The sequence below is a fragment of the Lactuca virosa genome, chromosome 6 (genome assembly GCF_052849685.1).
Source record: "Lactuca virosa cultivar CGN04683 chromosome 6, Lactuca_virosa_CGN04683_v6, whole genome shotgun sequence".
Taxonomy (NCBI): domain Eukaryota; kingdom Viridiplantae; phylum Streptophyta; class Magnoliopsida; order Asterales; family Asteraceae; genus Lactuca; species Lactuca virosa.
In genome coordinates this window covers 92,756,996-92,765,101 of record NC_136431.1, presented here as the reverse complement: position 1 = coordinate 92,765,101, position 8,106 = coordinate 92,756,996, and the positions used below count along the sequence as shown (strand labels likewise).

The 8,106-nt window shown below is 31.7% G+C and overlaps 1 pseudogene; it reads right to left on the bottom strand.

Moving 5' to 3' along the window:
- Positions 1–3,553: 3,553 nt before the first annotated feature.
- Positions 3,554–6,469, bottom strand: LOC145118750 (putative pentatricopeptide repeat-containing protein At3g11460, mitochondrial pseudogene; annotated as a pseudogene).
- Between the last annotated feature and the right edge of the window lie 1,637 nt (positions 6,470–8,106).

Below are 8,106 nucleotides of genomic sequence, written 5' to 3'. Positions count from 1 at the left end.
TAGTCAAAATTGGGATTTTTTTTAGTGGTTTTGGTTCTTAAAAATTTGAAAGGGCTTAAAAGCACTATATCCTTTTTATTTACAATTATTTTTCAATTAAAAATAAAACAAAAACCCTACCCACCACCCTTATCTCTTTCTTTTACTATAAGACTTACAACACTCAATACACCACCACTAGTCAACACCACTACATAAGTAACTCACTTTCTTCCTCCATCGCTTCTTGTTACGATTGATCCAGGGGGCGACTATCTCTCCTCCTAGCAGTGGTAGTGTCTCACCGATACCTAAACTTGACCAGATAGGCACATTATCATCAAATTCAAGAACATCATCATTTGAAAATGAAAGATAGTACATGGAAGATTTATAGCCAAGGATTGTGAAATTTTGAAACTAAACATATCCATTCTCCACCACCCAAATCTATAAATAAATTCATGGAATTTTGTAGGAGAAAATTTGAAGTGAGTCAAGGTAAAGTTGAAGCAGTGGGTGCAAGTGGTTGCTTGTTCCATGAAACAGTCTTCTTGAAGTAGCAAAGAAGGGGATGGATACAACCACACAGATGAATCAAATATGAGAATAAACAATTTAGAACTAGATTCTCAATGGAAACAACTTGAATGAAGAGATTCTGATCATCGACATCAAATTGTTGATGCTTATTTAAGTAAATTTGGTTTTAGAGTGCAAAACATCTGAGTGGATCTCGGAGGATCAAGTGAACTCTATCAGATGGTGTATGGCTATGTAAAGGCATGGGTCATTTTCGGTCTTGATGGTAAAGGTGTAGGTAATTATAGTGTTGGTGTTTTTAGTTGGATTCGAGATGGTGATGGTGTGGTTTAAGTGATGATAGTGGTGTTATTGTTGTAAGGTTCTGACGTCGATCATGAATATGACACCTTTCATTTAATTTTCCATATCTTTCAAAATAGGATTCATTTTTAGATTTTAGTTTTTGATGTGATTAAGTTTTTCATCATGTGTATGTGATTTTAACATGTAGGTTTTCGGTATGTGTGGCAAAGTCATGGTCGGAGAAAACAATTAGGTGATGTGGCTTAGTGGGAATACTAGATGGGGTGGTGCATTGAAAGATAGATAGAGAGAGACCAAAACCACAATATATAAAAAAATAAATAAATAAAAATCCAGTTTTGGGCCATTAGTGCAAATTCAATTTTTTTTGGACCGAAACCACAACAATGATAACCACATGAACCATTTTTGTGGTTTACTCTACTTGTGATGTTTGTGGCATGCATAACGACGCTTTAATTCGTTTTCCTATGACGATCTTTAATCTTTGAAAAACTTCTAAATGATACTGGTATAGAAATTGTCATCGAGATTTTTCATGATTATCCATTCAATGAAGTCCATAGGTAAGTACATCCATATATAATGTGATCTATAATTTAGGACCACTAAATAAATATACATTATCATTAAATTTAGATTTATTAAGGAAATTGTTTTAAAATGTTGATAGAGTGTATTTATCAATAAATAAGGATAAATATTTATCATGTTTATTTTTTGGGTTAAGTTTCTAATTTGACATAAAATCTCATACAATTCTAATATCTCTCAGATTATATTATCTCAAATTGTATTATCTTCTTTCTTTTGTTTATTTCTTTTAATCATATTCGAGATCAAGGTATAAAGTTTAAGCTTCCAAATTATGTTTTGGTTATTAAAATAACTAACAGTTAATATTAGAGCCTACTCAAATTTATTATTAAAAATTCAAACAAATAATTATTTTTGTTGGTTTAAGAGCTCTAGAATTAGCTTTTTCTAACTAAATATACTTGTTTCTCTTCATTGTCTCAATACTACTTTTTTTTTTGTTTCAGTATGTTCTTGTTTTTTCATTGGCCGATGATGAGAGAAAGAGAGTGTTTTTTATTATGTTCTTGTTATATATTTGAGATCAATATCAGTTTACATATTATTTGTTTCTTAAAATGACTTATAAGGGTAACAAAGTTTTAGTTTTATTTACGTTTAGTCTTTTATGTTATTTTTTGTCCATATATTACCATTGAACTTATTTGGACTACTCATGTTACATCCTTATGACCGGTTGGTGTAGGTTTTAGTCGGTCATATAATGATGTAATGTGAATAGTCCAAACAATCTCAATAATATATATATATATATATATATATATATATATATATATATACACACACAAAAATATATATATATATATAAAACATAAAGGACCAAATGTGAAAAAAAAACCCTAAACTATGTTACCCTTATAAGTTATTAACCTAAACTATGTTACCCTTATCTGTGTTGAAAAACAAATCATGACATTCCGACTTCAAACAAAGGAGTTATGACAATTTAAAGGTAAAATATTGAGTAGGTCCGAGCACACACGAAAACATCTCTCATATGGGGCTAGTCGAAATACAGTTCAATGGCAACATGGAAGATGATCAGCGCTGTCAGGTCTTAAGGATGTAATGTCAACAGTGCAAACAAGTTCTTAAGGATGTAATGTGAACAATCCAAACAAATTTAATTGTAATAAGTGGACAAAAAAACTTAAGGGACTAAATGTGAACAAAACCTAAACTATGTTACCTATATCACCCGGTTATAAGGATGTAATGTGAGCACTCCAATCAAGTTCAATTGTAATATGTGGACAAAAAACAGTTTAAATGACTAAACGTGAACAAAACCTAAACTATATTACCCTTATAAGTCATTATCTCATTAACATATGTATGTGGGAAGTGATTCGTACACAACAATTTTTTGTTATACACAACAATTTATGCATTATATAGTTGTACAATACAACATTTTAAAGCACCAATTGTTGTGTATGGAAAAAAATTGTTGTGTACGGATCAACTCCTTATGTATAACCACCGGACACATTTCTTTCTTGATAAGTTACCCTTTGGTCCTTTAGTAACTATGAAAATCACATCTTTTTTACTGCACATTTCTTTCTTGATAAGTTACCCTTTGGTCCTTTAGTAACTATGAAAATCACATCTTTTTTACTGCAGTAAGTAAGAAAGGTATCTTTTTATGTCATAATATTTGATAACACGACACCCATATTTAAACTTGTGCATTCCTAGGATACTTTTAAAGCTATATATCCCAAGATACAACTCGTCACTATTTAATTACAATATATTAATAAGTACAATCAATGTGACTATCAACCCCTTTATGTACTTTAATATTTTATTTAGATTAAATTACACAAATGATATTTCTGGTTTAGGATAACTTGTACGCCTAGTCTCTAGATCTATTTTTACATTAGGACCAACGTCCATTAAACAAAGGAATATATATACAATGTACATTGGACTTCATTTTGTTACATACTACAAATGGACTATAACAATATACATACAAATCGGCTATAGACATAGAGAATACAATAAATACATATAATAATAACACATTTTGCAACATTTTCAAATAAGTTAGAACTACATGTATATATATACATATCAAAATATGTATTCTTAATTATAAAGTTATATGTGTATTAAATTACTAAACATTTTTTGAACAACATTAAGTCTTACCAATAGTCCTTACAAGAGCATAATCCATCTACAAAATGGTGGAAACGAGTAGCATCCCTTATAATTATGGTCCTCCTCAAAAGCTTTGAAACATACTTACTAAATTCATGACAATCACCACAAATCCTTAGGTTCTTAGTAATCAAGATCCGTGAACAACCACTCACATTAATCAATCCAAATGCAATTGCTAGTTTCTCACTATGACTTAAAATCCTCACCATTTTTCTTTCATCATCTTCATCATGAAGAACCCATCTAAGATCAGGAACATACCCCATTTCCTTAACAAAAGTCAACAAAGAAGTCAACTTTCTGTAGATTGTTTCGGATTGTGGATGTGATTTATCTCCTGCTGCAAAGAAATGAAGTTGACTTTTGATAACAATCCAACTTCTGCCAGCTGGCTTCTTCAAACCCTTGTTTTCAAGAATCAATCTTAAACTCTTTACTTCATCCCAAAGTCCAGAAGCCGCATAAATGTTGGATAACAACACGTAATTCCCAGGATTCTTTGGTTCTAATTCAATAAGATTCTCAAAAGCAGCTTTAGCCAAGTGGGTATCTGAGTAGACTCGACACCCACCAATCAGAGCTCGCCAGGTGGCAGCATCTGGTGCCATGGGCATAGTGTCAATCACATATTTAGCTTCATTCAAGAACCCCCCACGAGCTAAAAGATCAACTAAACAATTGTAGTGAACAAGTTCAGGAGTTATACCAAAATCTTGAACCATGGAATAAAAAAGTTGTAAACCTTTTTGTATCATTCCAGAATGACTACAAGCAGATAAAGCAGAAATAAATGTCACTCGATTTGGTGTAAATCCTTGTTTGACCATTTTTGAAAAAGTCAACATAGCTGCATCCCCATGTCCATGCATTCCATATCCAGCAATCATTGCATTCCATGAAATAATATTTGTTTTTGGTAATACATTAAAGAGATTTTCAGCATATTCCAAACTACCACATCTTGAATACATAGTTATGAAGGCATTCACAAGGGGTAAATCGTAATTTAACGATGAAAATCTTCTTAATGTGTAAGCATGTAGGAATTTCCCTTGTGGGAGATTAGAAAGATGAGTGTATAACGAGAGAATGTTTATGATTGTGACAAAATTCGGTTTTACTTTTACCCTTGTGATCATATGATGAAAAAGGAGTAAAGTTTTGTAGGGTTGATTGTTCTTGAAGTAAGTTGAAAGCAACGAGTTCCAAGAAATCAAATCTTTATAAGGAAATTCCTCAAATACCCTCATACCCGTTGATTCATCTTCACAATTTATATACATTTCTGTAAGTGCAGTGTTTAAAGATGCATCTATCTCAATCCCACATTTCATCACATAACCATGAATGGATTTGCCAAATTTCAAGAAACCTATTCCATCAAAAGCAGAAAGTATTGAGGTTATTGTTTGAGAATTCGGTTTGATTTCCAATTCTAGCATCTTGGTGAAAATTTCACAAGATTGAACCTTGAGTTTGTTATTTGCCAATGCAGAGATGAAAACATTGCATGAAATTACATCTATGTCCTTCATCTTATGAAAAACCTTTGTGGCATCTTCAACACAGTTTAACAATGTGTACATATTCACTAAGCTGTTTCCAATATGTTTGTTTCTTTCCTTTCCAATCTTAAAAGCATAAGCATGTAAGCTTTTACCATTTATTAAACCATTAGAAAGATTTGCACATAGAGGAAGTATAATGACTATAGTTCGTTCATTTACCTTAATGCCCTCCAACTGCATTTTATTTAACAAATGTATTGATTCATTGATTAATCCGTTTTCAACATAACAAGATAACATAGAATTCCATAATGCAACATCTTTTGTTGGAATCGAGGTAAATAGCTCATAGGATGATTTTAAATCTGCATATTTGTTGTACATGTTGACCAATGAGTTGACTATATGCATATTGTTGTAACCAAATTTGATAACCAGTTGATGAACTTGCATTCCTAGTCCATGATCTCCAAATTCAGCACATGCTTGAATGACAACTAACATTGTGATAGAATCACATTTGAATCCTTCATTGAGCATGAGAATGAAAAGTTTCAGAGCTTTCAAGAAATCCCCATGGTTAATATAGCCACTTATCATAGTGTTCCAACTTATCGTGTTTCTTGAAGCTAATGTCTCAAAAACAAGACTTGCAATCCATGGATCAAATTTTAAATAAAACCCCATTAAAGAAGAATCCACATGAGGATTTGTGTTAAACAAACCATGTCTCAAGGAATACCCATGTATCTCCTTCCCAGACCTCAATTCCAAAAGCTCCCCACACACCTGAAGCAGCTCAACAATGGTCACTGAATTCGCCTTTAGATTTTCCTTTTGCATTTGAGAAAACAAATGGAGAGCTTTTTGGTACTCATAACAACAAAAACACCCAGAAATCATAGCATTCCATGAAACGACATCTCTCTGAGTCATTTCATCGAACACTGTAAGTGCATTCTGCAACATCCCACATTTTGAATAGAAGTTCACAAGAGCTGTCTGAACACGGATATCAGAAGCCAAATTTGTACTCGAAATGGAATTGTGTAATTTCTTACCTTTTTCTATGGCTTGTAGTCGGCCACAGGCCTTGAGTACCAGAGGCAAAGTGGCATTATCCGGCAAAATACCCAAAGATTCCATCTGGGTATATGTTGTGAGTATGGCAACGTCATCTTTGAGCTTAGTGTGGTGCTTGATTATTGAGTTCCAGTGTTTTAATTCATGAGTTTGTGATTGGACAAAAGGATGTTTTTGGAGGAATAGAGATAAAGGGACTTCCATCTTTGAAAGATAGTTGGCATTTGGCGGATGAAGTCTTGAAGACCGAGTTTTTCCTGGTCATTTTTTTAACCGCTTCCTGTTCGATTAACTAATAAACTAATTTCTAACTAACTTGTATTTTTAACTAATAAACTAATTTGTATTTTTAAGCATCTAATGTCACGCAACTTATTACTTTATGAGAGGGTTTTTATTTATTTATCATTTTATGTATATATTGTTACATAGAATGATGGAATGGTAATGATATAAGTTAAATAAATTAAATGGAATAAAAAATATTGTATAAATTGATAAACAATAAACAAATGTCTGTTTTTATTATTAGCCTTTTTCTCTTTGAGATGACAGTTGAAAAATTGGTTTTAATCGATTTCAAAAATGGTTTTTTTACCTCTATTTTTTAGCATAATTTTCGAACCCTAAATATTATTAAAATTGATAAACAGTTATATGTACGTGTTTTCCTCCTTGATACTTTCGTTTTGATAAATATATCACATTTTCAAAACGGATTTAAGATATATGAGAAATTATATGTTACACTGAGGTGCTTGGAAGAAGTGAACAAATGAATTAATCCAACATGGGTCAGAGAATGAAAAAGAGTAGTTTTATAGATACAAATATTTGTAGCGGGTTCATTGAGACCAACAAAAAATAGGTTTATATCATAGCAATATAACAATCCAATTCTTCAAAATAGTAAACACCAACTTCAAATGAAATCAATTTTATGACCAATAAAATAATGTTAGGATTAAACCCTTTATAAAATATTCAAATAAAATGGTAGTTAATTGTAATTTTACTAAAAATCCAACTTTATTGACAATTTTCAAAGATGGCCCCTACCGTTCATAAATGGCATTTATGAAATTGTCATTTTCCAAATGGTGTCATCATTTCGAAATGGAGATGCTATGTGAAATTGATGACTATTTTTGTGTGATTGTGCCAATTTTTTACTGTTTCTTGACAATGGGGATTAGATATTTATTTCATAAACAATTATGGAGATCTAGGATCAAAAAGTAGAGTTTTTTTGGTTGCATAAAGACTACAAGGCAAACTTGTGATATGGTTTTATAATCGATAATGATGTATAATTAGTAATGAACCTCAAAAATGGAAGGCCCGCTTTAGAAGATATTTGAATGTGAAGCAAGCATGAGTTTAATTCTAATTTTATATAGTCGAAAGTAAGTAGGTTTTAAAAAAACCAGATAATAAACCACTTGAATAAACCTATTTAAAAAAATAGAAGTAAGGTTACTTAGATACATATAATTCTAATAAAATGTTTATAATTATCTTACTTGAACATTCAACTAATTATTAAAAAATGGTCATCTAAACATCCATCTTTTTATATAGGGTCAAATTCATCATGCCCAAAAGTTTTGATCTCATTTGCATCTTGTTTCTCGAGTGTAAAAATTAATTAAGGGGGAATGGGAGGGAGGGGAAAACAGAAGCATACAAAAGAAAAAATAAGAGGGGATAGATCTGTTCTCGAGTTTAAGGGGGAGGGAAAGAAATCACAATGTGTAAATGATGTTTTTACCCCTTATTAGGGTTTATCAGCTTTACCATAGGGAGGGAGAAGAAGAGGAATGGGAGAAGACGATTACGGTAAGGTCATGTAGAAGGATGCTGAAGGAGGAAAGAAAGATGTTATAAAAAAAGAGCGAGATGAAGAAAATAT